The 7,487-nt window shown below is 39.1% G+C and overlaps 2 protein-coding genes and 1 long non-coding RNA gene across 3 annotated transcripts in view; 2 read left to right on the top strand and 1 right to left on the bottom strand.

Annotated features, from left to right (window-relative positions):
• Window positions 1–7,487, bottom strand: part of tbl1xr1a (tbl1x receptor 1a) — a 402,448-nt gene that overhangs the window by 161,237 nt on the left and 233,724 nt on the right. The window lies entirely within an intron of this gene.
• mep1ba (meprin A subunit beta a) overlaps window positions 1–7,487 on the top strand; it is a 59,396-nt gene that overhangs the window by 20,909 nt on the left and 31,000 nt on the right. The window lies entirely within an intron of this gene.
• LOC123971757 lies at window positions 1,558–3,872 on the top strand. Its single transcript, XR_006825273.1, has 3 exons — window positions 1,558–1,706; window positions 2,077–2,149; window positions 3,775–3,872. It is a non-coding gene; the product is annotated as an uncharacterized LOC123971757 (long non-coding RNA).

Below are 7,487 nucleotides of genomic sequence, written 5' to 3'. Positions count from 1 at the left end.
CAGTCCATACTCCACATCTCTGGTCCGAGCTGGCCTCAAACCGGCAATCCTCCAGTTCCCACCCAAATCCTTGTGGTCTGAGCTACTGCTACTTTTCTTACATACAGCAGAATTGTAATTATGCAATGTGGGTCTATGTCATCCCCCCCAGCAGTCTGGTATGCATTGTGAGGAGCTGAATACCATGTTGTGCCAGACAGTCTGGTACAACATGGTACTCCTCTCCTCTGCTTTAGCTAGGAGAAGGAGAAGTCTTTGTCTTCTTTATTATTTATTTAATTATGTAATTATTTGTGAAATGGCCAAAAAGGGGGGCCGAAATGGGGGTGAGGGGCACACACATCACACAAACGGACACCACAGAGATGTGAGAACAGAGGTGGGGGTGGAGGGAACAACAGGAAAAAGAGCCCTGCATGCCCCTCCAACGGGGCCCGACTTATTTACGCCCCTAGGGCCAGGCTTCAGGACAATTTTCATGTCATAGTTCACATGCGGGCCAGGCATCAAGCCTGTATTAGCCTTCTATAGCACCCATGGTTGCAGGATTATGCTGCAAATGTTTGTGAAGTATAAATGAGCGAATGCAGCATACTGGCGGAAAGTCTTTCTGCGTTTATTATGAAATTGGCTTCAGAGACTGTGCTTCTGGCTGCAGCGTTAGGAGGCTGTCTCATTGTTCGTTTTGGATTGGATTTTGGGATTGGACATAATCTGCGGTGAAGCCTTGATTTTTGATGCAGTAAGGTAAGGCAACCTACATGTTTTTTTTTATTGTCAGACTATTTATTTAGATTATATGGCCGGTTTGTTTTTCTGCATGCTGTTGCGATTAGCAGCAGCAGCCTGCCTCAGCCTGTCAAAAATGCCTTTTTACTAGTGATAATAATTTGACTTTAACTGACATTGTGATACACTTTAAGTGTTTTACATCTATGGATTTTATTGTAGGCAGGTTAAGTGTTGATTTAAGAGGACAAATTGTTGTCACTTTAAAAAACAAAAACTTTAATTTAACAAACAAATAAAAAATGCTCCAAACATTTTTCTAAATGCTCCCCACTGTCCTGGGGTGTGTCAAATGGTGGGAGTCACCTTTTTTCCCTCGAGGTTTCTATGTTTTAAGAAATCTGAATTTAAGAGGAGGCCTAATGTCAAAGTCCTTTCTAAAATGTCTCTGGTAATGTCTAAGAAAGTCTGTTTGGGCGTGTTTTTAATCATATATCTTTCCACAATATCAACAATTTCATAAATGCCATAAGCAGTTATACAATTTTATGTCATAACAAATGAAAAAGGAAAGACACACATCTGCTTTAGTTTTAGAAAATAATGATCCCTATCGAGGGAAAACCCAGATTGATTAAAGTTATGAAGAATGTTTTATTCTTATCCAGATTCCGTTTGTTGCCACTCAAAATGCTCACGTAATTCACTAAATCATACTTTAAAAATCGTTAAATTTACCGGCAAACACGGCAGCCTACTATAGCAGAGGAACCAATAGCACGCTTGCATACTGATGAAGCGATGTCATTAACCAATCAGATTTAGCTGCATTGAGCACCGCTGTTCAATCAATCAATCAATCAACATTTCTTTGTATAGCACTGCCCAAAGTGCTTTACATCAGCTGTTGACACAACGAAGAACGGCGTGGAAGCAGCGACGCTCGGCCGTAGACAGTATGCGTGAAAGCTGCGAGGGTAAATATTAATGTTGTTGGAAAATTCTCGTAAAGCAACTTGTTTTAAGACAGAACTGTGTTGTTCAAACTTACTGCGGCCTTAACGTTAAAGGTAGCGTTAGCTATAACGCTGCGCTTGCTAGCTAGCATCATGCACCCATCGGTTGAATGTGGCCTGTATCTATTTCTCATTAGCTAGTTTTGTTTAACTAATAATGTTAATCGGGTAGTTTTTCTTTTATTATTATTTCGGCGCATTTGTATTTTTATTTGTTTGCAAGTGATGCTCGTTTCAATGTGTAAAAGAAGTCAGTGGTGTGTGACCGTAACGTTACAGCTCGTGTGTTTGCTGGGGTTTCTCACCATCTTGTGTCTGTTTTTACCTTCAGCACTAAATACCAACTTGAAACCTACTTGAAATAAAACCTTCCCGAGTAAAAAGACAACAAACCTGTCTGTAAGGTAAACATGTAGAAAGGGTTCATTCAATCATCTCTGTCCTCAGTCTCCCATCCTGTATGTTTTATACAAGCACAGCAAACGTTAGCTTGGCGTTAGCCAAATGTTAAAAACAAGCTAAATAGAACTGAAGAAGTCCTTTGGATGAGGGACGAAACGTCTTCCAGTATCTTCAACCAAGTCCAGTTGCCCTTGACTTTAACCTTCGTTGGATAAGCTAAATAGAAAGCTGACTGTCTGGAGCACAGACTGGTCTGTAATTTTAAACTCTGGCTGAGACAAACCAGCCGCTCCTCCTTCTACCAGGTAACGTAAAGGTCGTTACCAGCAGAGGAAGATGACTGAGTTTTTCATTCTTTCTAAACATCAATCAGTATTGTGATGTCAGATATTATGTTTAAATAGAGACTTTGCTGCTGTAAACATTAATGTTGCTGCTCTAGAAACAACATTTAGTTACATTGAACATATTCAATTCTAATCCTATAATTAACAACAACCAGGCAGCTAATAAGCACACATCAATATTAGTTTATTTATAGCAAGTCCTATGTCATCTCAATATATAACAATGTTATCGCACATTGAATATTTCCTCACACTGTGCAGGCCTACCTCATGCCCGTTGGGTCTCGTCTTACGAGTAACGTATCGATAGTGGTATTATCAATAAAGACTCGGATCGTTAAGCAGCATCAATAAAAATGAACGATCCTCATCCCTAGCTTTCTCTATACTGTATGAGTGATGTGATTTATCAAATAGATCACCAATCAATAGTGATGGGAACCACTTGTCCAAGTCCATGTGTGATTCACAGCTGTCACCTTACCTTAGCTGCAGTCTCAGGCATGTTTGTCGTGTTTGTTTTGTGGCGCAGCAGCGATCCGCGTTTTTTTATTTGTTTTTTTTTGTTTTGTTTTTTTAACTCACGGAGCCTCCGGCTGCAGCTGCTTCAGGTGTAGTCGGTGTGATCAGCTGGATGTGCAGCCTCTCTTTGCTGTTTGCTTCTTTACGCTCTTTAGTGTAGTTTAGTGACTTGTTTAGCAGACTCCTTACTTGTTTTGAGATCTTTCAATTCAGTTTAATAATCAAAAGATAAAATAATTCTCGTTTACTTTCAATAAACGTAAGAAAACTTGAACCTAAATTTGTTTTCCACAGCTCATGTGGTCACTAAACTGTTTCACTCCTCCTCTCTCATTTAAATACAAAAAAGGAGGATGACCGAAGTAGGATGAGAAGTGATCTGATACAATTTCCCAATGTGTTTAGAAAACAGTTATTTGAAAAAAAGAAATGGATCTCCTTGCTTGTCCATATCAACCATAAAATTATTTTAGGCTACCAATAAACTACTACGGCTTCAACAGTTGGTATTTTATGCAAGGAATCTAATGAAGTATCAGTATCACTTTAGGGTACTGGTGTCGTAAATTTTAAACGATACCCAATGTGCAATTTAAATTCTCTTTGACTGCACAAAGGTGCAAGAGTACAGCTGGTGTTTTATATTGCTAATATCTTGTGATGTAACGGTTTGTTTACACACAAACTTTGTTTCTCAAAATGTAATGTGTGAAATATTGGAACTTGCTCCTAATTTCCGTTCTTTGTTTCCTTAACAGATTCAAAGTTGAAGATCCACCTTCACACTCATCCATTGCATGTTTGACACCAACCTTCTTTTACATCTCTTTTTGAATTAAACTGCCTTCGCTCTTCGTTCCTGGGCTCATTTTGTCTTTGTGATGTTAGTGAAATGGCTCTAGTTGTCTCTGGGGTACCAGTGTGAGCTGATACAGCAGGAGGTTTTTAGGTTTTCTAATTGTATCTTCACGCTGCCTCTTCAGCTGCAAGACTTTCTAGTCCCAAGATATTATAACACTTTCCCATCCTGTGTCTGTAAAAGGAATGATGGGTCCAGTTTTGCACACAGCACCTTGTTTCTTTTATACATGTGATGTTAGCAAACCTGGATGAGTACAGGAGCAATCTGGTGGTTGGCATGATTATGTGACGTTGCTCATCATATTAAGATTGACAGGTGAAGTTTTCTAACAATACAATGGAACAGAAATTTGTGATAACTGATATATTATGTAAAAGATCACCAAAAACTTATGAGGGACTATGTTATAAATTATCATATAAAAAAGTAAGGATGACAGTCTACCTCTAAAGTACTCACATGTTGGTGTTTTATTAATCAGAATCAGCTAACGTTATACTGCCATGTAGAGTGTATGTGTAAGAGCTTATACATACAAGGAATTTGGTGCAAAACAAACAAACCTATATAATGACAAGATATAAAAGTAACAAAGACTGTTTATGTGGCAGTTATTTACACGAGCATCAGATTTATAAGTGCAAACATTGACAGTTTAAGGTGAATAACAAAGCAGGGTGACAGTTAACTTGTGGTAAATGTATCCTGTGTTTCTGCAGTTTGAAGGGACAAGATGCAAAGAAGCCACACACAAAAGGCTGAGGACCAAATGTTTACATTCATGATTACAACGTAAATCTATTTTTATTGAAAGTAAAGCGTAAACGCGAGTTTACTTTTTAATAACTTAATTGATTTAATAACTTAAATCAACATATTTAACCTGCTGTCTCGGTCCCTTCGGCGCGTTATTTATTTCCGGGTTTTCCGCAGTCCGGCACTTTTCCAAGCACGTCATTGGACAATAACTACATCTACGTCACGTAAATCGGACCTCAGACATAACGGTCCGCTATTATTGCCGGGAAAACTAAGGTGGATAAAGTTATTATTAAAGTAAAAAAATGGCCGAAGCACGAGTGGCAACAAATTTAGTTTAATTTGTTGAAAACCCTGAAGAAGTCCTCAACAACTGCCGTTGGTCCACCGCCTATTAAAGTCAAACTGTAGACCTGTTAAAGTTGAACAACACAATTCATAGTAGCAGATGAATGAACAGGCTAAGTTCCAAGACAGTACTGATTGTTAAACAATTCTTAATAAGAAAATATATGAAAGTAGTTGAAACATGATATCAGGTTAAACACAGATAGTAATAGCTAAGTGATCACAAAGAGATTAGTCAGGTCCAATGGCAAGGTTATACCTCTTTGGTCCTTTGGGGACCCTGAAGGGAATTTGGGAATAACTCAGTACTTGGAAAGATTCAGTTTTTAATTCAGTCCTTGGATTGAAAACCTGGTAGGATGGAGTTAACAGAAATGAAATAGGCTTCAGATTGATTTTGATTATAAGGGTAAAACATCTGATGACTAATATACTGTAGATTTAAATGATATACAAAACATGTATGGTGTAATAGTTTACCAAAATACAAAATATTGTTTGGAAATTATGTTTACATTTTTTAAATTAGGACATTTTCTTGCTGTCCCAAATTACCAAACGTGTTGTGGTAATTTGGGACAGCATGTTTCAGATATATTGGGACAGTGTTAAAAGGCTATTAAAATGAAATTTATCACTAGTGTGGATTCATAAAACCAGATATACAGAGGGACCACACATGTATGTCAACACAGAACCACCGAGATGTAACCTACAGGCAACTTTTAAGTAGATAGAGTAAGATTACTAATGATGCTAATCCCCCACATTTTCTGTAGAAGGCCCTATCATTTGGTCAAATTAGCCTTTTCCAACAATCTTCTGACAATAAAGCAAATGTTTACTATGTTTAATGTAGCAGTTCTGTAACATATAATTAAGTCTAATCAAGAAGCATCGCTGATGCATGCAGACGTTTTGCTACTCACTTTGTTTAACCTGTTGCTTTATTCTTATGATGAATTTAAGGTCTGTTGCAGAATAGAATGGCAGATAACAGAGAAATGTTGCGGAAACCAGGGACTGGGAACACAAGCGCAGGACACGTACAGGTGTTGCGGGAAAGGTGGACTTTATTGTCAGTTTCACACGGGAGTTGGGGAAAGTGGCGGTGGCGAGGATAAACAGCGGATGCTGAGGGTTGGTGAGCCCACGGAGCCAGAGGAGATAGTCATGACGACACACACACACACAAGGACAGAGAGAGACAGACGGGGGGAAGGGGTAACACCAGGGATACGGCCAAGGCCGTAACAAAATGTAGGTCAGTACTGCATCCTGCAATGAGAAAGAGGTCGCTTGTAATGACACGGTATCAGTAGATGCAGCTCCCCTCAGCTCTACAAAACCTTTTAGCAGTTTTCTGCTCGTCGTTGTGGTTTAAAGTACTGCAGTGTTACTCATTTGGTCTAGTCTCACTGCTTTCATCAACCCTGTTTTCATCCATCCATACTGACTGACCTGTCCAGCACCAAAAGGCAGACACAGTTAGTCTCTTGCATGTGAACATCTTGCTTCCCCTCTCTGTAGATGCTCCTCCTATGTAGGCAACCAGCGTGTGGGGAGGCAGCAGCTGTCCATTGGTGAACACTGTGACTCTCTAGGAACCGTTGAGCATGAGTTCCTGCACGCTCTGGGCTTCTGGCACGAGCAGTCCAGAGCCAACCGTGATGATTATGTCAACATCATATAGGATCAAATTAAACCTGGTAACGCTGATTTGTGATACTTGTAATTACAGCTCATCACTTACATTAGTGTACACTCATGTAATAACTTTATACAATAAATGACAAACTGTACAGAAACTACTCCTGCATTTTTCTCATTATCCATGCCCACCATCTAATTTTGTTTTACACAACAAAACTGACAGTTGCTTGTAATAAATAAAAAACAACAGCTGAATTCTTCCTGACATTCTTCTTCTGCCTTCCTCAGGTAAAGACAACAACTTCGAAAGCTACAATGACACGGTGTCCAGTGCTCTAGGTGTTCCCTATGACTACAGCTCTGTAATGCACTACGGAAAGACGTACTTCAGCATTGATTCTGAGCCCACCATCGTCACCAAGATCCCCCACTTCAGGGATGTGATTGGTCAGAGCATGGGGTTCAGTGCTAGTGACATAACCAAGCTCAACCGTCTCTACAACTGCAGTGAGTTCTGTCAGCCTGCGATTTGTCCATCAAAGAATCAATGAGACAGGTTACCTTCATTACCATAGATGTTTGACATATTGTGAGGTACAAAAGGAAGCCTCTGGCAACACCTGCCATAATACTGTACAGTATACTGGAACTATATTAAAATACAGTTTAGACAGATGTTGTCTCAGTACATCACCCAACAGTTTATTACTGTCAGCTAACAGCAGTTCTGTTTAACTTTATTTAACAAGATTAGAAAACCACACAGAACTTACATAATGTTGTTTCTCAGATAAGAAAAACAATAGATAAAAATATAATATATCCTCTGGAATAATATTCAATTCAATT

Source organism: Micropterus dolomieu, linkage group LG05, assembly GCF_021292245.1.
Source record: "Micropterus dolomieu isolate WLL.071019.BEF.003 ecotype Adirondacks linkage group LG05, ASM2129224v1, whole genome shotgun sequence".
Taxonomy (NCBI): Eukaryota; Metazoa; Chordata; class Actinopteri; order Centrarchiformes; family Centrarchidae; genus Micropterus; species Micropterus dolomieu.
This window is presented reverse-complemented; position numbering and strand designations above follow the sequence as displayed.